At 49.7% G+C, this 25,157-nt stretch overlaps 1 long non-coding RNA gene and 1 pseudogene across 1 annotated transcript; both read right to left on the bottom strand.

The window, feature by feature from the left end:
* Positions 1-762: 762 nt before the first annotated feature.
* On the bottom strand, positions 763-898 carry LOC140399814 (U2 spliceosomal RNA; annotated as a pseudogene).
* A 15,299-nt stretch (positions 899-16,197) lies between these two features.
* Positions 16,198-22,992, bottom strand: LOC140399590 (uncharacterized). Its single transcript, XR_011937742.1, has 2 exons — positions 22,346-22,992; positions 16,198-16,499 (listed from the first exon to the last, which is right to left on the bottom strand). It is a non-coding gene; the product is annotated as an uncharacterized lncRNA (long non-coding RNA).
* Positions 22,993-25,157: the final 2,165 nt, after the last annotated feature.

The raw sequence follows: 25,157 nt of genomic DNA, 5'->3' as shown, positions 1-25,157 counted from the left end.
TCATACAGTCCGGCATAAAAGGATTGGCTGATCCTCAGGATGTCAGACTGCGATGACTTTTCAGAGCCATCTTCTTCCTTCAGGCTGCTGATCACAGAGGTGTCTCTGTGCACCTTTTGGAAGAAGAAGCGTGAGCACTTTTCGTCCTGCTCCACGGAGCGGACTCTGGAACGGAAGATAACCTTGGAGGCCTCCGAGGTGTTGAGCGAGGCTTGCTGGCTCTTCACCTCTTGGAGATCCTCCTTGACATCTCTGCAGCTGGAGCAAATTTTGCATACTTTTCTGGAGCCTGGACATGACCCCTCGTCTCTCTCTCACCTTTTGAACGCCCTTGAGGATGAAAAACCTCTTGATATTCCCCTTGATTGCTTCCCACCAGAGATGTGGGGCCTCAAAGAGGGGTTTCACGGTTCTCCAACCTTTGTAATCCCTCCTGAGTTCCTCGATGTTCTCAGGGGTCAGCAGTTTTACATTTAGCTTCCACGTCCCCCTGCCTACCCCCTGGTCTTCCTGCAGGTGGCAGTCGGCCAGTAGGAGGCAGTGGTCAGAGAAGAACACCGGCGTTACGTCGGTGGACCTGACCGTGAAAGCTCGGGACACAAAAAAGAAGTCTATCCTGGAGCGGACGGACCCGTCTGACCGTGACCATGCGTATCTACGCTGCGCTCCGTCTGCAGGGTTGCTGCAGACGTCGAGCAGCTTGGCGTCTTTTACCGTTTCCATCAGGAGTCTGGACGTAGCGTCTAGTTTGCTGTCGGCTTTGCTGGATCGTCCAGCCGCATCGATGATGCAGTTGAAGTCACCACCCAGGATGACCGGCTTGGAGGTGGCCAACAGCAGTGGGAGTTGAAAAGAACAGAAACTCCACTTGATCTGAGCCAAAAGGCCGAGAAGCGATGCCCAGCGCTCTGGAGTTGCCCAAGTGCCTTATGCCTTCCCTCTTTTACAGCAGGCTGACAGCAGTCAAAGACTTTCCGATGGAAACACTGAGACTTTCCCTCTTGGCTTATTGCTGCTGGCCTTTCCCATCGGAACAGGAGATTCACATTTACAGAACCGGCCTCTTTCCCCCTTTTTCAGCCGGACCGCGTGACACATATGTAGATGAGGAGCGGGCCGCCAATCAGATAGGAGCGGGCGGTGCCTATCCACACGCACGTCACTGTCACAGGCAGCTGCTGCAGAGCAAGCTTTGGAAAACCCTTGAATGGGCAGCAGCAGGGGGAAGGAACTCGGCTGCTGCCACTCGCCCAACCTTCTCCCAGAGCCCTGCAAATATTTTCCCCATCAGATAATTCCCCTTTTGAAAGGCAGGCTTGGAACTCTCAGGATGTGGAGATGCCGGCGTTGGACTGGGGTGGGCACAGTAAGGAGTCTGACAACACCGGGTTAGAGTCCAACAGGTTTGGAAGGAGCAGTTTTCTGGAAGCTACTGATTTGAAACAAACCTGTTGGACTTTAACCTGGTGTTGTCAGACTTCTTATTGTTGAAACTCTCAGGCAGCGCATTGCAGATTCTAACCACTCGTGCTGTGCTATTAAAAATAGGCGTGTTCGGGATGTATTTGGCAGTCCTGTCAGCTTCAGCCCTGGCTCCACCCATTAATTACGTCAGAAAATTCCCCGCTAGGTGGAGATTGGTAAAGGTGTGTGTGATTCAGACATCCCCCACCAGGTGGAGATTGGTAAAAGTGTGTGTGATTCAGACATTCCCCACTAGGTGGAGATTGGTAAAGGTGTGTGTGATTCAGACATTCCCCACTAGGTGGAGTTTGGTAAAGGTGTGTGTGATTCAGACATTCCCCACTAGGTGGAGTTTGGTAAAGGTGTGTGTGATTCAGACATTCCCCACTAGGTGGAGATTGGTAAAGGTGTGTGTGATTCAGACATTCCCCACTACGTTGAGTTTGGTAAAGGTGTGTGTGATTCAGACATTCCCCACTAGGTGGAGTTTGGTAAAGGTGTGTGTGATTCAGACATTCCCCACTAGGTGGAGATTGGTAAAGGTGTGTGTGATTCAGACATTCCCCACTAGGTGGAGATTGGTAAAGGTGTGTGTGATTCTCCAGGTTCTTTGGTTATGTATTTTTCAAAGAGTATTATATTTAATTTCAATTACTTCGGAACTTTGGTTACATAGGTTACTCCATGTTTTCATGTAAAATTAGGTCTAAAAACATATTTCGTCACGTTATTAAAACTTACTCTGAGCGTCCCGGACCCCAGGGATGAATGTCCAAAAGGGAAATACACTCTGAAGATCAGCAGAAACAATTGCAAATTATTCAAATCTATAAGATATATTTGCAAGTTGACACAGAAGCCTCAGTCACAGAGACAGCCTGTTAAAGGTAATATCCTCTGCTGCAGAAAATTCACAGAGTTCTGGGGTAGAAAATTCAAAAGATACCAAATCCACTGAAATAAGTAATATGCCCCTTTTTACAGACTTTACTGGCTGCCCCTTATTCCGAGACTGTACCTCCCAGGAACCTGATTGTCTAGTTTCCAGACATGACCCTAAATGTGTAAATGCATTTCCCAGTTCCCAGCTGGCTTATATATAAGGCCTTGATTCTGTAATTTTTTTTCTGCTACTTCTCCAGTCAGTGATACACATTATCCTTATTCTGTATCCGTTTGCATGCATGACTCTTATTCTGAACATAGGCCTCTCAGCTTCTCAGTTGGCTAATACACATCAACCTGACCCTGCGCATGTCACTGTTCCCCAACTCAATTATCTACCTGTCCCTTATTCTGATCTTGTGCCTCCTAATTCTTCATCTAATCTGTACACATGACCGTGATTCTGTCTCTGTACCTCCGAGTTCCCCTTTGAACTTATCTCGCCAACCTTCCTTCTTAACCGTCTTCACTCGGTCCATCGTTACTTTTGAAACTTGAGACTTATTCTGCACCCGTGCCTCCTGGTTCTCCAGCTAGCGTATTTACATTACCTAATTCTGGAAGTTTCTCCAAGTTCCCCAGCAAGCTTATCTTAATGATCCATATTCTGTAACTGTGTCTCCTTGTTCCCCAGCTAGCTGTGATACATGACCCTTGATTTGTAACCATGTCTCATTGTTCCACAGAAGCTCACTTGGAAACAATGAACATAAAGAGGACCTTCTCCTCCAAGCCTTTCACAGCCATGATACCACACTTAGCCAAAACACTCGCCACTTCCTAGTGCCGTATCCCTCTATATCCACCTTATCCATGTATTTGTCGAGATCCCTTTTGATCGTCGTTAATAGATCTGCTTTCACAACCTCATCTGATAACACGTTCCAGCCACTCATCATCCTGTGTAATAAAACTTGCCTCGCACATCTCCACTAAACTTTTCCCCACTGACCTTAAACCTATGGCCTCTGGTGGCTGACTTCTCAACCCAAGGGTAGTTTGCCTGATCCTAATTGTACATAATATGGGCCATATGCCAGCTGGCATATATACACGAACCTTATTCGTCACTGCACCTCCTCTTCCACAGTGCGATTATTTACATGGCCCCTATTTCCGAGTCAGTCTAAGTGACGTGAATGAAGATCGTTCTTTCGACCTAATTTTGGTGAACAATTTAGAGGAAAATTTGGAAGCACTGCTCTGCACTAATTGAAGATAAATCAAATAATCATGGCAAAATACATAGCCGGAGAACTTGGAAACACAAGATTGGAACAAAGTCATTGATCTGAGCTAGCTACGGAACTACGAGTACAGTTACAAATAAGGGTCAGGTGTATAAGCTCACTGAGGACCAAGGAAACACAGTTACAGAGGAAGAATCATGTTTCCAACTAACTGGAACTAGGAGACACTGTTACAGAATAAGGATTATGGATATATCCTCGCTGGGTAACCAGGAGGTACAACTAGGGAATAATATACCGAGCTAGCTGGGGAACTAGGAGACATAGGTACATACAGAGGGTAATGTATATAAACTTGCTCAGGACCTGGCTGACACATTACTGAAAATGGTTCATGTATATAAGCTACCTTGGGAAGCAGGAGATACAGTTACACAATAGACCTCATGTATATAAGTTAGTTGGAGAACTACGAGTCGCAGTTACAGAATATAGATCATGTGTATAAGCTTTTGGGGAACCAAGACAGACAGTTGCAGAATAAGGGTCATTTATTTAGAACTAGGAGACAAAATTACACAATGAGGCTCATGTATGTTAGCGAGCTGTGCAAGTGCGAGACACGGTTGAAGAATAACGGTCATGTATATAATGTCGCGGAGGATCTGGGAGTCAATAACAGAATCATATTTATTAATGTAATGTCGCTGGAGAACTCTGAGACACCGTTAGATAATGAGGGTCACAATATAAAGCTCTCAGTGAACTGGGATAAAGTTGCAGAATAAGAGAAATGCACAAAATCTAGCTGGTGAACTGGGAGATACAATTTCATAATAAGGGTCATGTGTATCACAAGCGGGGAAATTGGAAGTGGCAGGTGGAGAATAACTGTTAGGTATACAAGCCAGCTGGGAAATGGGAGACACAGTTACAGAATCGTGATCATGCATGTAGGTTAGATGTTGAACTAAGAGACACCGTTACAGAGTAATGGTCATGTACATAAGCTCGCTGGAGAACTCGGAGGCACAGTTCCAGAATGAGTTTTATACATGTTTGTTACCTGGGGAACTGTGAGACACTATTACAGAATAAGAGTATGCATGTACGTTGGCTGGGGAACAGGGTGACAGTTGCAGTGAGAGTCATGTATACATTCGCGCTGGAGAAGGCGGAGACACAGTAACAGAACTCTGGCCATGTAGAGAAGCCATCTGCAGAACGAGGAGACAAAGTTACAGAATTAGAGTTATGTATGGTAACTAGCTGTGAAACTAGGAGACACAGTTACGGAAATGGAACATGTATATTAGCTCGCTGATGAACTGGAAGAGACAGTTAGAGAATAAGGGTCATGTGTACCTAGCTATCTGGGGAACTAGGAGACAGAGATACACAATGAGGGTCGTATAAAACCTCCCTCAGCAACTGTCTGGACAGTTACAAAATAAGGACCATGGATATCACTAGCTGGGGAACCAGGATATATAGTTACAGAATAAGGGTCATGTATATGAGCTATCTGGGCAGCGGGAGACACAGTTACAAAATCAGCATCATATATATAAGCTAGCCGGAGAACTCAGGGTCGCAGTTATAGAACATGTGTAAGGCGTATAAGCACAATGGTGAATTGGGAGACACCGTTACACAATAAGAGTTATGCATATTCACTTGCTGTAGAACCGAACTGGGGGTCAGCGAGCAGGTTATTACTGAGAGTAAGTGTCACTTGGTGGCACTGTCAGAGGGAGGCACAGGAACACATTGGTTAGCACTGTTTCTTCACACGCCAGGGTCACAGGGTCGATTCCTGGCTTCGGTCACTGTCTGTGCGGAGTCTGCATGTTCTCCCAACGTCTGCGTGGGTTTCCTCCGGGAGCTTCGGCTTTCTCCCACGGTCCGGGGATGTGCAGGTTAGGTGGAGTGGCCATGCTAAATTGCCCATTATGTCCAAAAAGGTTTGGGTGGGGTTACTGGGTTGCGGGGAGAAGGGGTACTTAAAGTAGGGTGATTTTTCTAACGGCCTGCGCAGGCTCGATGGGCCAAATGGTCTCCCTCTGCACTGTGAATTCTATGAACTTGGAGGCACAGTTAACATCGCGTGTTTCATCTCTATAAGCTAGCTGCGGGACTGTGAGACACAGTTGCAGAATAAGAGTATGTATGTAAGTTCGCTGGGGAACTGGGTGACAGTTTCAGAATAAGTGCCACGTATTCATGGTCGCTGGAGAACATAGAGACACTAGGGGACATAGGTACACACTAAGGGTCATGTATATATGCAAATGGGGAAATTGGGAGTCACGGGTCCATAATAAGGGTTAGTTAAACATGCTAGCTGGGGAATGGGAGACACGAGTACAAAATGAGGGCCCTGTATATAAACTAGCTGGGAAACGAGGCACGACAGGCACAGAATAAGGGTCTTGTATAAAAGGTAGATGGGAACTAGCAGACACAGTTACAGAGTAAACCGTACCTATGTAAGTTAACTGGGGAACTAGGCGATACAGGTACAGAGTAAGGGTCATGTACGTACGTTAGCTGGGGAACTAGGAGACAAAGTTACAGAATGACAAGGAGCCAGCTATAGAATAAGGGTCATGTGTATAAGCTCTGTGTGTCCCTCGCTCTCTGTGTGACCCTCGCTCTTTGTTTGTCCCTCGCTCTCTGTGTGTCCATCGCTCTCTGTGTGTCCCTCGTTCTCTGTGTGTATCCCTCGCTCTGTGTGTGTCCCTCGCTCTCTGTGTGTGTCCCTCGCTCTCTGTGTGTGTCCCTCCCTCTGTGTGTCCCTCGCTCTCTGTGTGTCCCTCGCTCTCTGTGTGTGTCCCTCGCTCTATGTGTCCCTCGCTCTCTGTGTGTCCCTCGCTCTCTGTGTGTCCCTCGCTCTCTGTATGTCCCTCGCTCTCTGTGTGTCCCTCGCTCTCTGTGTGTGTCCGTCGCTCTGTGTGTCCCTCGCTCTCTGTGTGTCCCTCGCTCTTTGTGTGTCCCTCGCTCTGCGTGTGTGTCCCTCGCTCTGTGCGTCCCTCGCTCTCTGTGCGTCCCTCGCTCTCTGTGTGCCCCTCGCTCTCTGTGTGTGTCCCTCGCTCTCTGTGTGCCCCTCGCTCTCTGTGTGTCCCTCGCTCTCTGTGTGTGTCCCTCGCTCTGTGAGTCCCTCGCTCTCTGTGTGTCTCTCGGTCCCTGTCTGTCCCTGGCTCTGTGTATGTTCCCCTCGCTCTGTGTGTCCCTCGCTCTGTGTGTGTCCCTCGCTCTTTGTGTGTCCCTCGCTCTGTGTGTGTCCCTCGCTCTGTGCGTCCCTCGCTCTCTGTGCGTCCCTCGCTCTATGTGTGTGTCCCTCGCTCTGTGCGTCCCTCGCTCTCTGTGTGCCCCTCGCTCTGTGTGTCCCTCGCTCTGTGTGTGTCCCTCTCTCTCTCTGTGTCCCTCGCTCTCTGTGTGTCCCTCGCTCTCTGTGTGTCCCTCGCTCTGTGCGTCCCTCGCTCTCTGTGTGCCCCTCGCTCTGTGTGTCCCGAGCTCTCTGTGCGTCCCTCGCTCTCTGTGTTTGTCCCTCGCTCTCTCTGTGTGTCCCTCGCTCTCGGTGTGTGTCCCTCGCTCTCTGTGTGTCCCTCGCTCTGTGTGTGTCCCTCGCTCTGTGCGTCCCTCGCTCTCTGTGTGCCTCTCGCTCTGTGTGTCCCTCGCTCTCTGTGCCTCCCGCGCTCTCTGTGTGTCCCTCGCTCTCTCTGTGTGTCCCTCGCTCTCGGTGTGTGTCCCTCGCTCTCTGTGTGTCCCTCGGTCTGTGTGTGTGTCCCTCGCTCTGTGCGTCCCTCGCTCTCTGTGTGCCCCTCGCTCTGTGTGTCCCTCGCTTTCTGTGTTTCCCTCGCTCTCTGTTGAACTAAGAGACACCGTTACAGAGTAATGGTCATGTACATAAGCTCGCTGGAGTACTCGGAGGCACAGTTCCAGCATGAGTTTTATACAAGTTTGTTACCTGGCGTACTGTGAGACACTATTACAGAATAAGAGTATGCATGTACGTTGGCTGGGGAACAGGGTGACAGTTGCAGTGAGAGTCATGTATACATTCGCGCTGGAGACGGCGGAGACACAGTAACAGAACACTGGACATGTAGAGGAAGCTACCTGCAGAACGAGGAGACAAAGTTACAGAATTAGAGTTATGTATGGTAACTAGCTGTGAAACTAGGAGACACAGTTACGGAAATGGGACATGTATATTAGCTCGCTGTTGAACTGGAAGAGACAGTTAGAGAATAAGGGTCATGTGTACCTAGCTATCTGGGGAACTAGGAGACACTGATACACAATGAGGGTCGTATAAAATCTCCCTCAGCAACTGTCTGGACAGTTACAAAATAAGGACCATGGATATCACTAGCTGGGGAACCAGGATATATAGTTACAGAATAAGGGTCATGTATATGAGCTATCTGGGCAGCGGGAGACACAGTTACAAAATCAGCGTCATATATATAAGCTAGCCGGAGAACTCAGGGTCGCAGTTATAGAACATGTGTAAGGCGTATAAGCACAATGGTGAATTGGGAGACACCGTTACACAATAAGAGTTATGCATATTCACTTGCTGTAGAACCGAACTGGGGGTCAGCGAGCAGGTTATTACTGAGCGTAAGTGTCACTTGGTCGCACTGTCAGTGGGTGGCACAGGAACACATTGGTTAGCACTGTTGCTTCACACGCCAGGGTCACAGGGTCGATTCCTGGCTTCGGTCACTGTCTGTGCGGAGTCTGCATGTTCTCCCAACGTCTGCGTGGGTTTCCTCCGGGAGCTTCGGCTTTCTCCCACGGTCCGGGGATGTGCAGGTTAGGTGGAGTGGCCATGCTAAATTGCCCATTATGTCCAAAAAGGTTTGGGTGGGGTTACTGGGTTGCGGGGAGAAGGTGGACTTAAAGTAGGGTGATTTTTCTAACGGCCTGTGCAGGCTCGATGGGCCAAATGGTCTCCCTCTGCACTGTGAATTCTATGAACTTGGAGGCACAGTTAACATCGCGTGTTTCATCTCTATAAGCTAGCTGCGGGACTGTGAGACACAGTTGCAGAATAAGAGTATGTATGTAAGTTCGCTGGGGAACTGGGTGACAGTTTCAGAATAAGTGCCACGTATTCATGGTCGCTGGAGAACATAGAGACACTAGGGGACATAGGTACACACTAAGGGTCATGTATATACGCAAATGGGGAAATTGGGAGTCACGGGTACATAATAAGGGTTAGTTAAACATGCTAGCTGGGGAATGGGAGACACGAGTACAAAATGAGGGTCCTGTATATAAACTAGCTGGGAAACGAGGCACGACAGGCACAGAATAAGGGTCTTGTATAAAAGGTAGATGGGAACTAGCAGACACAGTTACAGAGTAAACCTTACCTATGTAAGTTAGCTGGGGAACTAGGCGATACAGGTACAGAGTAAGGGTCATGTACGTAAGTTAGCTGGGGAACTAGGAGACAAAGTTACAGAATGACAAGGAGCCAGCTATAGAATAAGGGTCATGTATATAAGCTCTGTGTGTCCCTCACTCTCTGTGTGACCCTCGCTCTCTGTGTGTCCCTCGCTCTCTGTGTGTCCATCGCTCTCTGTGTGTCCCTCGTTCTCTGTGTGTATCCCTCGCTCTGTGTGTGTCCCTCGCTCTCTGTGTGTGTCCCTCGCTCTGTGTGTGTGTCCCTCCCTCTGTGTGTCCCTCGCTCTCTGTGTGTCCCTCGCTCTCTGTGTGTGTCCCTCGCTCTGTGTGTCCCTCGCTCTCTGTGTGTCCCTCGCTCTCTGTGTGTCCCTCGCTCTCTGTATGTCCCTCGCTCTCTGTGTGTCCCTCGCTCTCTGTGTGTGTCCGTCGCTCTGTGTGTCCCTCGCTCTCTGTGTGTCCCTCGCTCTTTGTGTGTCCCTCGCTCTCTGTGTGTGTCCCTCGCTCTGTGCGTCCCTCGCTCTCTGTGCGTCCCTCGCTCTCTGTGTGCCCCTCGCTCTCTGTGTGTCCCTCGCTCTCTGTGTGTGTCCCTCGCTCTCTGTGTCCCTCGCTCTCTGTGTGTCTCTCGGTCCCTGTCTGTCCCTCGCTCTGTGTGTGTGCCCCTCGCTCTGTGTGTCCCTCGCTCTCTGTGTGTCCCTCGCTCTTTGTGTGTCCCTCGCTCTCTGTGTGTGTCCCTCGCTCTGTGCGTCCCTCGCTCTCTGTGCGTCCCTCGCTCTGTGTGTGTGTCCCTCGCTCTGTGCGTCCCTCGCTCTCTGTGTGCCCCTCGCTCTGTGTGTCCCTCGCTCTGTGTGTGTCCCTCTCTCTCTGTGTGTCCCTCGCTCTCTGTGTCTCCCTCCCTCTCTGTGTGGCCCTCGCTCTCTCTGTGTGTCCCTCGCACACGGTGTGTGTCCCTCGCTCTCTGTGTGTCCCTCGCTCTGTGTGTGTGTCCCTCGCTCTGTGCGTCCCTCGCTCTCTGTGTGCCCCTCGCTCTGTGTGTCCCTCGCTCTCTGTGCCTCCCTCGCTCTCTGTGTGTCCCTCGCTCTCTCTGTGTTGTCCCTCGCTCTCGGTGTGTGTCCCTCTCTCTCTGTGTGTCCCTCGCTCTGTGTGTGTGGCCCTCGCTCTGTGCGTCCCTCGCTCTCTGTGTGCCCCTCGCTCTGTGTGTCCCTCGCTCTCTGTGTTTCCCTCGCTCTCTGTGCGTCCCTCGCTCTCTGTGCGTCCCTCGCTCTCTGTGTGCCCCTCGCTCTGTGTGTCCCTCGCTCTCTGTGCCTCCCTCGCTCTCTGTGAAGGGGCTGCACGCTTTTTTGGGCGAGCCTTGAACTTGGCCCCAATCAATTGGGCCGTTTCTCGATGGTTCCTATCGATTTCATCCAATAAAGAGGTGGGTGCCCTGATTGCTGGGCGTGTCCTAGGTGGCCGTTGGCCTGCTTTGTTCTGGTCTCCTCTGGCGCCGGGGTGTCTGCCTTAGTATCGGTTACTCAAATGTTACTCTTTCGATCCCTGAGATGGGCCATTAGTATGCTAATGGACTACAGTTTTTGGTCTTGTCTGGGAGCTGCGGCTCAAATCAACAGACAAACCCTGAACCTGCTTGTTTTCTCAGTATTGTCCATTTTCCCTGCAATCCTTACAAAGTGTCCATTTTGTAATCGGGAAGTGGCCATCCCAGATGGCTACAATACCACACTTAGTACTTCCTGGCGCCGTATCCCTCTATATCCATCTTATCCATGTATTTGTCGTTAACACCTTTGAACACCGTTAATATATCTGCTTCGACAAACTAATCTGATAATGCGTTCCTGGCAATCACCACCCAAACTAATAAAACCTGTCTCGCACATCTCCTCTAAACTTTTCCCCACTGACCATAAATCCTCCTGGTGCCTGACTCCTCCACCCAACAGTAGAGTGCCTGCTCATCTACTCTCTGCACGCACCTCAAAATATTTTATGCCTTACATCGGTTCCAAAAAAATGAAAGATGACTTTTTATACTGATATTCTCCAGCCTTATTCATCAACCTCCGGCGTTCTGGTAAAAACAGTCCGGGTGTTTTCAGCCTTTTCCCATAGCTAACACCCGGCAGACCAGACAACATGCTGGTAAACCTCCTCTGCACCCTCTCTCAAAGCCTCCCCATCCTTCTGTGGACAAAAATCGTGCTCAATGATTCAAGTGCGGCCACACATAGGTTGGAAACAACTGCAGCATGAATTGGCAGTTCCTATGCTGACATACAACAGCGTTATTCTTTAAGTTGGCTCGCCACTTACCCAGAGAGCTTAAATTCATGGCCCTTTTCTGTAACTGTGTCTCCCAGTTCACCAGCGAGCTTATATACCTGAGCTATAATTCTGTAACTGTGTGCCCCATTTCCGCAGCTAGCTCTGATTAATGTCTATTGAATAGAACATGTGTTCTATTGCAGTGTCTCCAAGTTCTATGGCTTTGTATTTTTATGGAAGTATTATATTTATTTTCAATTATTTCATAACTTTGGTTATATCGTTTCCTCTAAGTTGTCATCCAAAATTAGGTCCAAAAATTATATTTCTTAATGTTATTTAAACTTAGTCTGAGCTTCCCTCACCCTGACCCCGATGTCCAAAAGGGAAATACACTCAGAAGATCACCAGCAACTCTTGCAAATAATTCAAATCTAGAAGGTATATTTGCAAGTTGACACAGCAGCCTCATTCACAGAGACAGCCTTTTAAAGATAATATCCTCTGCAGCTGAAAATTCACAGCGTTCTGGGGTAGAGAATTCAGAACATCCCAAAACCTCTGAAATAAATAATATGCCCCTTTTTACAGGCGTCAGTTGCTGCCAATTATTTCGAGACTGTATCTTCCAGTACCCGGGTTAGTGTCTGTACAAAAACGTGGATAAGTGACTGAAATAGCAATAGTTAACAAACAAAATTAGAGCAGAAAAACTGTGTCTAGCTTCCTGTATTATTAATCTTGTTTGTACATATCCTGAGTATAAATAATAGATTAAATGACTCCAGCCACAAAATCTAGCTTGCGGGTTACAAGATGGCAGCCATGACAGAATCATGAATGCAAGATTGTCACAGTTGTAAATGGTGACAAAGCAAGAGTAAAATACAAATAAATGGAGCATGAAAATAAACTCGCAATACTAAAATCATCATCGGGAGCTTTTGTAATTAATTATGAAAATGCGAGTGGTCACATGGAAGGTCGTCCCTTGTTAACAGTTGATGGTGCATTTGTCCATTAAAATAAGGAAATGACAAACGTGCTTTTTAATGACTGTGTTTCAGTATTTACAAGAGAGGAAGAGTTCAAAATGCCAGCGATACGAGGAGACATATTATTGAAACAGGAGCAGGGTCTGGGCAAAATTCAGATATCTAGGAACCCCACTACCGGGTGATTTCCCTCCAAGTCACTCACCACCCTGACTTGGAAATATAGCCACAGTCTGTAACTGTTTCTACTATTTCCCAACAAGCTTCACTTATTGACCCGTGCGGCAGCTGTGTCTCCAAGTTAAAAATCTTGTGTATTTACATTGCCCACACAATGTAACTGTGTCTCCTATTTTCATAGTATGAAGTCTTACAGCACCAGGTTAAAGTCCAACAGGTTTGTTTCGATGTCACTAGCTTTCGGAGCGCTGCTCCTTCCTCAGGTGAATGAAGAGGTCTGTTCCAGAAACACACATATAGACAAATTCAAATATGCCAAACAATGCTAGGAATGCGAGCATTAGCAGGTGATTAAATCTTTACAGATCCAGAGATGGGGTAACCCCAGGTTAAAGAGGTGTGAATTGTATCAATTAGGGCAGCACGGTAGCATGGTGGTTAGCCCAATTGCTTCACAGCTCCAGGGTCCCAGGTTCGATTCCAGGCTTGGGTCACTGTCTGTGCGGAGTCTGCACGTTCTCCCCGTGTCTGCGTGGGTTTCCTCCGGGTGCTCCGGTTTCCTCCCACAGTCCAAAGATGTGCAGGTTAGGTGGATTGCCCATGATAAATTGCCCTTAGTGTCCAAAATTGCCCATAGTGTTGAGTGGGGTTACTGGGTTATGGGGATGAGATGGAGGTGTTGACCTTGGGTAGGGTGCTCTTTCCAAGAGCCGGTGCAGACTCGATGGGCCGAATGGCCTCCTTCTGCACTGTAAATTCTATGAAATCTATGAAATTCTATGAAATCAAGCCAGGACAGTTGGTAGGATTTTGCAGGCCAGATGGTGGGGGATGAATGTAATGCGACATGAATCCCAGGTCCCGGTTGAGGCCGCACTCATGTGTGCGGAACTTGGCTATAAGTTTCTGCTCGGCGATTCTGCGTTGTCGCGGGTCCTGAAGGCCGCCTTGGAGAACGCTTACCCGGAGATCAGAGGCTGAATGCCCTTGACTGCTGAAGTGTTCCCCGACTGGAAGGGAACATCCCTGCCTGGTAATTGTTGCGCGATGTCCGTTCATTCGTTGTCGCAGCGTCTGGTGTTCTAAAGAATAAAGGGATTCGGGGATCTGGTGTACGGGCCGGAGAGTGGAGCTGAGTCCACAAAGATCAGCCATGATCTCATTAAATGTCGGAGCAGGCTCGAGGGGCCAGATGGCCTACTCCTGTTCCTAGTTCTTATGTTCTTCCCCTGCACTCAGCTCATCTTGATCCGGTTGAAGATGGTGCACAGGGCGGCCTTGACCAGGGCAAGGATGAGTGGTATTTTCCTCAGGGGTGGGGGATATGTGCATATGTTAGTTTTGAGGTGCGGGGTATCATGCCTTCTGGTTTTGCTCTAAACTTGTCAGATCCCTGATCCCCTCTTTAACGCCATGTCAGGGGGTCTTGGTAGCGATCTGGAGCCTTGGCCACCGACTCACCTGGCGTTGTATACGGGGGGTCGGAAACGGGACGTCTTTCACCGAGTCGATGGCACGGAGGCGAGATTGACGGGCTGGAAGGCTTCCCCTCCCCTAGTTGGGAGATCAAGCCCCGCTCTGATACCCTGTTTTGGAGGGAGATGACCGCAGGGGACACCTGCATTGCCTTCCTGCTCTTTCTCTGCCTTAATAGCTGTTTTCTTGTGTATAATGTTTTAATGGTCCCTGTTTAATGTTGGACATTGTTTTAATTATCTTTGATTTTTGTGTGTATACTGTTCAAATGGTCTCTGTTTAATACAAGAAACTGTTTAAATGGCCATTTTTGCGTGGAGAGTACTATTTAAATCGGCTCTTTAACGTAGGAACCTTTTTAAATAATCTGTGTTGACTGGAGGTCACTATTTAAATGTTCTACATTTAATGTAGGTCCAGGGCACTATTTTAGTTTCCTCTGTTGAAAGGAGGACACTTTTTCAATACTCTCTTTTGAATGCAGAACGGTATTTAAATCAACGCGGTTTTCTGTCGGAAACGGTTTAATTGGTCTATTTAATGTACGAAAATGTTCTAATGACCTCACATTGTTTAAGTAGTTTGTATTTAATATTGTACACGGCTTAAATAGTCTCTGTTAAATTCAGGACACAGGTTAAATAAACTATTTTTTAAAAGGATATGTTTCTAATGTTAGCTTCATGTAGGACACTCATTCAAAGGACCTTTTAAAAATTCGTTCATGGGATGTGGGCGTCGCAGTCTGTGCCAGAATTTTCTGCCAATCCGAAATGGATTGTTAAGAGTCAACAACATAGCTGTGGGTCTGACGTCACATGTCGGCCGGACCAGGTAAAGGCGGCAGATTTCCTCCCGAAAGGACATTTGTGAACCAGATGGGTTTTTACGACAATTGTTTCATGGTCACCATCAAACTTTCACTGAATTCAAATGTCACCATCTGCCATGGTGGGACTTGAACCTGCGTCCCCAGAGCAGTGCTTAGGGTCTCTGAGTCTTTGGTTAACTCGTCCAATGGAAATACCACTACGCCACCGCCTCCCCTCTACATCTATTCCTGATACCTTTTGTCGCTTACCGAATCTCCTCCCCATCCTCTCTTTGCCTTCCGCACCCAGTGACAGTCATTCCCATCTCTCCGAATCCTTTCTAAACACACTGAAAATCTTCCTTAGCCGCTCATTCCCTCCCCACCCATTGAAATTATTTAAGTTCCCTTGACCCCCGTCACCACCGCTTTCCTATCCACTGAAACGTTTCCCAGCACCATCTGCACTCACTGGAAATTCCCCTCACTATTCTTCTCCCTCCGACCGTTCAAATATCTTGTAGCAAGATCAATCCATCTGTGACGCAGAAAACTCCTTCCCCTCCAGCAGGAATTTCATTCCTTGCGCTAAAATCTTTCACAGTCCTCGAATATCCTTTACGGTAACCGACAACCCCGGACTGTGTCCGGAACCCCTCCATGGCGACTAGAGACCCTTCATCCGTGAACCCCTCCATGGCGACTAGAGACCCTTCATCCGTGAACCCCTCCATGGCGACTAGAGACCCTTCATCCGTGAACCCCTCCATGGCGACTAGAGACCCTTCATCCGTGAACCCCTCCATGGCGCCTAGAAACCTTGCAAGGTGCCCTGAACCCCTCCATGGCGCCTGGAGACGCTTCACGGTGTTCCGAACAGTTCCATGGCACCTAGAAACCCGTAACTGTGTTCTGAAACACTCCATGGCGTTCAGAAACACTTCACCGTGCCTTGAACCCCTCCATGGCGCCTCAATGCAGTTCGCGGCACCGAGAAACCGTTAACGGTTCCGGGAAAACTTTTGTGGTGTTCTGAAAACATCCGGGGTGCCCTGAAAAATGAAAGCAAACCTCAGCACCCACTGAACATTTCCTCCACACTCTGATCTCCTGCACCATCCTCTGAATCACTTCACCATCCTCTTACTCACCCACTAAATCCCTCCCCTATTTTCTGAATCAATTGCCGAGCTCCAGAACCATTTCCATGGTTACCTTCTATCACTTCCAGACCCCCAGCTCGTTCTCCATAGCCCAGTACTTGAGACATCCTCACATGTAAGTGGTCAGAGAGCTGATATTGTGGCCCCCTATCTTATCTCAGACCATTTGCATCGACCTCCCCTCCCCTTTATCTGGAATGTACACATCTGTTCCCAGCCTCAATTCAAACCGGACACCTTCGCTACAGACAGCCTGATTCTGAGGGTTAACAAGACACGAAGCAGTGACCAATGCAGTAAGTTTTATTTCTGATTACAGGCCATTATCCAGACAGCAGGAATACAAGGTCAGGTGTTAGAGGAGTGAAGTAATAAATTAGCCTGTTGTCCAGGAAAGAAGCTTCCATTCAGAGAGAACATGGAGATCCCGGGTTGATGGGCGCCCCTCACTGGATCATTCATCTTTCCCTTCAATCCGAATTTGACCCATCATCGTTTTGGGAAGGGAGAAAGTCACGTGCAATCTTCTCAGTGACTGACGGATCACTGATTCTGGCCTCCAACATCGGAGTTTTTGATTTATAACCGTCTAAGAGTAAAAGAAAACATGATGAAGGAATTAATTACGGGTTGTTCAGCCTGATGGAGAACAATGAGAAAACAGAAAGCAGAATCTCTCAGCCTGACAGGGACACACTCGGCACAAAGCAGCAACATTAGGTTTGTTGTATATAATAATATTCCACAGTTTACAGCCTCCCACTCCCAGACTTGTATAAACCCACTCCGTCTCCCCACCTCCTGGTCGGAACAAACTCATTCCCTCCCTCCACCTGCTGGTCTGTACAAACACACTCCCTCCACCTCCTGGTCTGTACAAACTCCCTCCCTCCCTCCACCTGCTGGTCTGTACAAACTCACTCCCTCCACCTCCTGGTCTGCACAAACTCACTCCCTCCACCTCCTGGTCTGTACAAACTCACTCCGTCCACCTCCTGGTCTGTACAAACTCACTCCCTCCACCTCCTGGTCTGGACAAACTCACACCCACCACCTCCTGGTCTGTACAAACTCACTTTCTCCATCCACCGCCTGGTCTGTACAAACTCACTCCCTCCACATCCTGGTCTGTACAAACTCACACCCTCCACCTCCTGTCTGTACAAACTCACTCCCTCCACATCCTCGTCTGTACAAACTCACTCACTCCACCTCCTGGTCTGTACAAACTCACACCCTCCACATCCTGGTCTGTACAAACTCCCTCCCTCCACCTCCTGGTCTGTACAATCTCACTCCCTCTCCTCCTCGTCTGTACAAACTCACGCCCTCCACCTCCTGGTCTGTACAAACTCACTTCCTCCATCCACCTCCTGGTCTGTACAATCTCACTCCCCCTCCTCCTCATCTGTACAAACTGACTCCCTCCCACCGCCTCCTGGTCTGTACAAACTCACTTTCTCCATCCACCGCCTGGTCTGTACAAACTCCCGCCCTCCCTCCACCTCCTGGTCTGTACAAACACATTCCCTCCACATCCTGGTCTGGACAAACACATGCCCTCCCTCCACATCCTGCTCTGTAAAAACGCACACCCTCCAACTCCTGGTCTGTACAAACTCACTCACTCCCTCCACTCGTGGTCTTCACAAACTCACTCCCTCCACCTCACGGTCTGTACAAATTCACTCCCTCCACCTCCTGGTCTGTACAAACTTACTCACTCCCTCCACCTCCTGGTCTGTACAAAGTCACTCCCTCAACCTCCTGGTCTGTACAAACTCACCCCCACCACCTCCTGGTCTGTACAAACTCCCTCACTCCCTCCACATCCTGGTCTTCACATACTCACCCCCACCACCTCCTGGTCTGCACAAACTCCCTCCCTCCACCTCCTGGTGTGTACAAACTACCTCCCTCCACCTCCTGGTCTGGACAAACTCACTCCCTCCCTCCACTTCCTGGTCTGTACAAATTCACTCCCTCCACCTCCTGGTCTGTACAAACTCCCTCCCTCCACCTCTTCGTCTGTACAAACTCATTCCCTCCACCTCCTGGTCGGTAAAAACTCCCTCCCACCACCTCCTGGTCTGTACAAACTCACTCACTCCACCTCCGGGTCTGCACAAACTCTCTCCCTCCACCTCCTGGTCTGTACAATCTCACTCCCCCCTCCTCCTCGTCTGTACAAACTCACTCCCTCCCACCACCTTCTGGTCTGTACAAACTCACTTCCTCCATCCACGTCCTGGTCTGTACAAACTCCCTCCCTCCCTCCACCTCCTGTTCTGGACAAACACATTCCCTCCAACTCCTGGTCGGTACAAACTCACTCCCTCCCTCCACCTCCTGGTCTGTACTAATAGACTCCCTCCCTCCACTTCATGGTCTGTACAAACTCACTCACTCCACCTCCTGGCCTGCACAAACTCACACCCTCCACCTCCTGGTCTGTACAAACTAACTCTGTCCACCTCCTGGTCTGCACAAACTCACTCCCTCCAGCTCCTGGTCTGTACAAACTAACTCTGTCCACCTCCTGGTCTGCACAAACTCACTCCCTCCAGCTCCTGATCTGTACAAACTCACACCCTGCACCTCCTGGTCTGTACAAACTCACTCACTCCACCTCCTGGTCTGCACAAACTCACTCCCTCCACATCCTGGTCTGTACAAACTCACTCCGTCCACCTCCTGGTCTGCACAAACTCGCTCCCTCCACCTCCTGGTCTGCACAAACTCACTCGCTCCACATCCTGGTCTGTACAAACTCACTCCGTCCACCTCCAGGTCTGCACAAACTCACTCCCTCCACCTCCTGGTCTGCACAAACTCACTTCCGCCACCTCCTGGTCTGTACAAACTCTCTCGCTCCACCTCCTGGTCTGTACAAACTCTCTCGCTCCACCTCCTGGTCTGTACAAAGTCACTCCCTCAACTTCCTGGTCTGTACAAACTCCCTCACTCCCTCCACCTCCAGGTCTTCACATACTCACTCTCTCCACCTCCTGGTCTGTACAATCTCCCTCCCTCCACCTCCTGGTCTGTACAAACTCGCTCCCTCCACCTCCTGGTCTGTACAAACTCCCTCCCTCCACCTCCTGGTCTGTACAAACTCCCTTCCTCCACATCCTGGTCTGTACAAACTCCCTCCCTCCACCTCCTGGTCTGTACAAACTCCCTCCCTCCACCTCCTGGTCTGTACAAACTCCCTCCCACCACCTCCTGTTCTGTAAAAACTCACACCCTCCACCTCCTGGTCTGTACAAACTCGCTCCCTCCACATCCTGGTCTGTACAAACTCACTCCCTCCACCTCCTGGTCTGGACAAACTCCCTCCCTCCACCTCCTGGTCTGTACAAACTCACTCCCTCCCTGCACCTCCTGGTCTGTACAAACTCCCTCCCTCCACCTCCTGGTCTGGACAAACACACTCCCTCCCTCCACCTCCTAGTCTGTACAAACCACTTCCCTCCCTCCACCTCCAGGTCTGTACAGATATACTCCCTCCTCCTCCTGGTCCGGACAAGCTCACTCAATCCCTCCACCTCTTGGTCTGTACAAACTCACACCCTCCACCTCCTGGTCTGCACAAACTCCCTCCCTCCACCTTCTGGTGTGTACAATCTCACTCCCTCCACCTCCTGATCTGTACAGACTCACTCCCTCCCTCCTCCTCCTGGTCTGTACAAATAGACTTGCTTCCTCCACCTCCTGGTCTGTACATACTTACACCCTCCACCTCCTGATCTGTACAAATAGCCTCCCTCCCTCCACCTCTTCGTCTGTACAAACTCACACCCTCCACCTCCTGGTCTGTACAAACTCCCTCCCACCACCTCCTGGTCTGTACAAACTCACTCATTCCACCTCCTGGTCTGCACAAACTCACTCCCTCCACCTCCTGGTCTGTACAATCTCACTCCCCCCTCCTCCTCGTCTGTGCAAGCTCACTCCCTCCCACCACCTCCTGGTTTGTACAAACTCACTTCCTCCATCCACCTCCTGGTCTGTACAAACTCCCTCCCTCCCTCCACCTCCTGGTCTGTACAAACACATTCCCTCCACCTCCTGGTCTGTACAAACACATTCCCTCCACCTACTGGGCTGGACAAACACACGCCCTCCCTCCAAATCCTGCTCTGTACAAACGCACACCGTCCAACTCCTGGTCTGTACAAACTCACTCCCTCTACATCCTGGTCTGTACAAACGCACTCCCTCCACCCTCTGGTCTGTACAAACTCCCTCCCTCCACCTCCTTGTCTGTACAAACCCCCTCCCTCCACCTCCTGGTCAGTACAACTCACACCCTCCACCTCCTGGTCTGTACAAACTCACTCCCTCTACATCCTGGTCTGTACAAACTCCCTCCCTCCACCTCCTGGTCTGTACAAACTCCCTCACTCCACCTCCTGGTCTGTACAAACTCACTCCCTCCCTCCACCTTCTGGTCTGTACAAATTCACTCCCTCCACCTCCTGGTGTTTACAAACTCACTCCCTCCACCTCCTGGTCTGTACAAACTACCTCCCTCCACCTCCTGGTCTGTACAAACTCACTCCCTCCCTCCACCTTCTGGTCTGTACAAATTCACTCCCTCCACCTCCTGGTCTGTAAAAACTCCCTCCCTCCACCTCCTGGTCTGTACAAACTCCCTACCTCCACCTCCTGGTCAGTACAAACTCCCTCCCTCCACCTCCTGGTCTGTACAAACTCACTCCCTCCACCTCCTGGTCTGTACAAACTCACTCCCTCCACATCCTGATCTGTACAAACTCACTCCCTCCACCTCCTGATCTGTACAAACTCCCTCCCTCCACCTCTGGGTCTGTACAAACTCCCTCTATCCCTCCACCTCCTGGTCCGTACAAACTCCCTCCCTCCACCTCCTGGTCTGGACAAACACACTCGCTGCCTCCACCTCCTGGTGTTTACAAACTCACTCCCTCCACCTCCTGGTCTGTACAAACTCCTTCCCTCCCTCCACCTCCTGGTCTTGACAAACTCCCTCCCTCCACCTCCTGGTCTGTACAAACTCCCTCCCTCCCTCCAACTCCTGGTCTACACAAACGTACTCCCTCCACCTCCTGGTCTGTACATAACTCACTCCCTCCACCTCCTGGACTGTGCCAACTCCCTCCCTCCACCTCCTGGTCTGTACAAACTCACTCCCTCAACCTCCTGGTCTGTACAAACTCACTCCCTCCACTTCCTGGTCTGTACAAACTCCCTCACTCCCTCCACCTCCTGGTCTTCACATACTCACTCCCTCCACCTCCTGGTCTGTACAAACTCACGCCCTCCACCTCCTGGTCTGTACAAAGTCACTCCCTCAACCTCCTGGTCTGTACAAACTCTCTCCCTCCACTTCCTGGTCTGTACAAACTCCCTCACTCCCTCAACCTCCTGGTCTGTACAAACTCACTCCCTCCACTTCCTGGTCTGTACAAACTCCCTCACTCCCTCCACCTCCTGGTCTTCACATACTCACTCCCTCCACCTCCTGGTCTGTACAAACTATCTCCCTCCACCTCCTGGTCTGTACAAACTCACTCCCTCCCTCCACCTCCTGGTCTGTACAAATTCACTCCCTCCACCTCCTGGTCTGTAAAAACTCCCTCCCTCCACCTCCTGGTCTGTACAAACTCCCTACCTCCACCTCCTGGTCAGTACAAACTCCCTCCCTCCACCTCCTGTTCTGTAGAAACTCCCTCCCTCCAACTCCTGGTCTGCACAAACTGACTCCCTCCACCTCCTGGTCTGTACAAACTCACACCCTCCAGCTCCTGGTCTGTATAAACTCACTCCCTCCACCTCCTGGTCTTTACAAATTCACACCCTCAACCTCCTGGTCTGCACAAAGTCACTCCGTCCCTCTACCTCCTGGTCTACATCAACACACTCCCTCCCTCCTCCTAGTCTGTACAAACTCACTACCTCCCTCTACCTCCTGTACCGAAGTACAGTGAAAATTAAATGGGGAGAAATGGCTGATGGAGATGCTGATCCTGTCCTCACACACAGTCCACACTCTCACAATCTGTAGCAGTGTCAGTGACCAGGAACAGTAACTGAATTCTGCAATAAGGACAATGACAAGAGTTTGCTATCCGGATCAATGATCCCACTATGACCCAGCAACGTGCCCCGCCCAGTAACCTGTGGTTTCATTATTGATCCGTGTGGACCAGCTCACAAAACCAACAAGCCCCGCGAAACACTCCGATAGTGACTAAAATATCAGAGATTTACCAATGGAGATTGTTTATCCTGAATTCTTCAGTTTGTTTTAGAATCTCACAATCCACATCTCTTAACCTATCAAACCATTGCATTCAAAGCAAATACAATCGATTTAAAATTAATCTGCATGAACCCCAGCAGCTTTAGTGTTGGAGAACGTTCAGAGATTCTTACTTCCTTCCATAATACCTGGTCTCGCTCCAGTAGGATTGCTCTGAGTCAGCACGAGAAGTACAAGCACCAGGAACAGCGCTTTCTGCATCTTCACTGGGGTCTGTCAGAGGTACGGTCAGAATGCTGGTGTAGATCTGCTCTCTATCTAATCGCGGAGTGTTGCTGCTTTTATAATCCCACTAGCGGGCGTGTCTGCTTCCTGGTGATATCATTGGAAACTGTTTTCCTTAATGCTGCCTTATTTCCATGAATGTCGCCTTGAGCAAAGCCAGATCCACACAGCTGTTTAGTTTAAAAATCTAAAGGGGACAGCAGTGTACCTCGCTAGTGTTCCACATGATGTGTTCCTCTTGCTGACAGCCTCTCCCTCCGAAATGAAGCTGTGCTTAGAGTGCATATACAGACACAGTGCCTGTAAAAATGTTCATCAAAACCCCTGAATTTGGACGAACGTCCTTTTTTGTGAAGCACATCTGTATCTTAGACCCTGTCGCGTTGTGTAAGGCCATCTTCAGATGCCTATCCACATGTAGGTCCGGACACTGTATCCCTGCACTCTTCAGACCGGAGACATTATTTCCGTGTCGTCCCTGCCTCGCACTTTTGTTAAAATGCATCACGTCACAATGAAGGAAAAGAAGAGCAAAGCAAATTACAGCACAAGAGCAGGCCCTTCGGCCCTTCAAGACTGCAGCCACTTTGCTGCCCGTCTGAAAGGCGCTTCTGTGGCCGCGAAAGGACTCCAGGTTGGTAGTTTGCCTCCCTGATGCCAAGGTCCTGGATGTCTCTGAGCGGCTACAGAGCATCTTCAAACGGGAGGAAATCAGACAGAGGTCATTGCCCACATTGGCACCAATGACATAGGAGAAGCAGTAGCGAGGTCCTGTAACTGCAATTTACGCAGCTCGGTACAATATTAAAAAGCAAATCCTCTAGGGTAGTAATCTCAGGAATACTCCAGGTGCCATGTACTCGCAAGGCTAGCAACAGCGATATAGTGCAGATGAACACGTGGCTAAAGAACTAGTGTAGAAGGGAGGGCTTCAATTTGTTTGATCACTGGGATGTCTTCCACGGAAGGCGAGGCCTTACAAGAAGGGCAGGTTACAACTGAACTAGAGGGGCACCAATATCCTGACTGGGAGGTTTGCTTGTATGCTATCTGTCTTACTTGTTGTACTCCGTGCATTGAAGCAGATACACTCCAGACCTCCAGGCCCACTGAGTTCGACCTCCCTCAGCCTACACTTCCTGTTATCCTGGCTGACCCTGGTACCATGCTCATCCCCAGTCTCTACACTTGCTGGCGTACTGTCCTGATTCCCACCCCTGCCAGATTAGTTTAAACCCACCCGCACAATACAGCTGTAGATGGTTGGGCCCCCGGCAATATCCTGAGGAACTCCTGCAGCGATGTCCAACCATCGTACCTTCTGCCAGGTATGACTCCAACCAGCGGAGAGTTTTCCCCCTGATTCCCATTGACTCACAGTGGAACATCATCTTTGTGTATTTCATGATGCCTTTCTTATATTCCTTTCTTTATCTCTGTCCCACATCCCGACTACTGTCTGGGGGTCTGTACCTAACTCCCATCAGGCTTTTTCCCCTTTCTGCTCCTCAACTCTACCCACGCAGATTCTCTGCCTTCCAACCCTATATCGCTTCTGACTATAAATTGAATTCATTTCCTTACTAACAATGCAACCACGCTCCCTCGTCCCAGCTGCGTGTCCTTTCTGGAGGGCATATATCATTGGCCATTTAAATGCCAGCCCTGATCCCCTTGCTGCCACGAGTCTGTGATGCCCCCAACATCGTACCGGCCAAATTTCAATTTGCGCGACCATCTTATTCACCTTGTTTCGTATAATGCGCGCATTCAGGTGCAACCCCCTCATTCCAGAATAGACCGCCACCACCGCCCCACTCTGTTATCATATTTGTCCCCTCTTTTGCTTTAGCTGAAGTTGGATTCCTGCCACCTTCTCCTGTTGTACTAGGTGTTCTGGAAATTTTACTATCCTTTCTGGAGGCCTCGGCCCCTTTAATTAAATTAAAGTCTTCTCCATTAACCTGCGCTTCTACCTTCTCCTTTAACTTGGAGTTTCTAAACCACGCCCATATGTTCGGGTCGCGCCCGGCACTGGATGGGTTCTGGAGGGGGGTTGCGAGAACTATATCTAAGGTGGTGAAAGTCCAGGTCAAGCCAAGTTGGGGGCTAGCACTATTTGGAGTGGCGGACGAGCCGGGTGCGCAGGAGGCGAAAGAGGCCGGCATTCTGGCCTTTGCGTCCCTGGTAGCCCGGCGGAGGATCTTGTTAGTGTGGAAAGATGCGAAGCCCCCCAGTGTGGAAGCCTGGATAAATGACATGGCAGGGTTTATCAAGTTGGAGAGGATAAAGTTTGCCTTGAGAGGGTCAGTGCAGGGGTTCTCCAGGCGGTGGCAACCGTTCCTAGACTATCTCGCGGAGCGTTAGATGAAGATCGGTTAGCAGCAGCAGCAGCAGCAACCCGGGGGAGGGGGGACATCTCTTTCGGGGGGGTGGGGGGAAGGCTGGACGGGGAAGGGGGTTTTCCTGGGGGCACTTGAGCAAGAAAATACATAAATGTTCAGGAAAGTTAATCTGTGCGGGAGGAATCGAATGTACAAAGTTCTGTATTATGTCGATTTGATATGTGTATGTCTTGCTCGGTGACTTTTCTTTTCTTTCTGTTAGGGGGGGGGGGGTGGTTATATGGGTGAAAATTTTGTTGAAAAATTCTTAACAAAACATATTTTTAAATAAAAACTTGGAGTTTTTATCCCATAACCCAGTAACCCCACC

Source organism: Scyliorhinus torazame, chromosome 23 (genome assembly GCF_047496885.1).
Source record: "Scyliorhinus torazame isolate Kashiwa2021f chromosome 23, sScyTor2.1, whole genome shotgun sequence".
Classification (NCBI taxonomy): Eukaryota; Metazoa; Chordata; class Chondrichthyes; order Carcharhiniformes; family Scyliorhinidae; genus Scyliorhinus; species Scyliorhinus torazame.
This window is presented reverse-complemented; position numbering and strand designations above follow the sequence as displayed.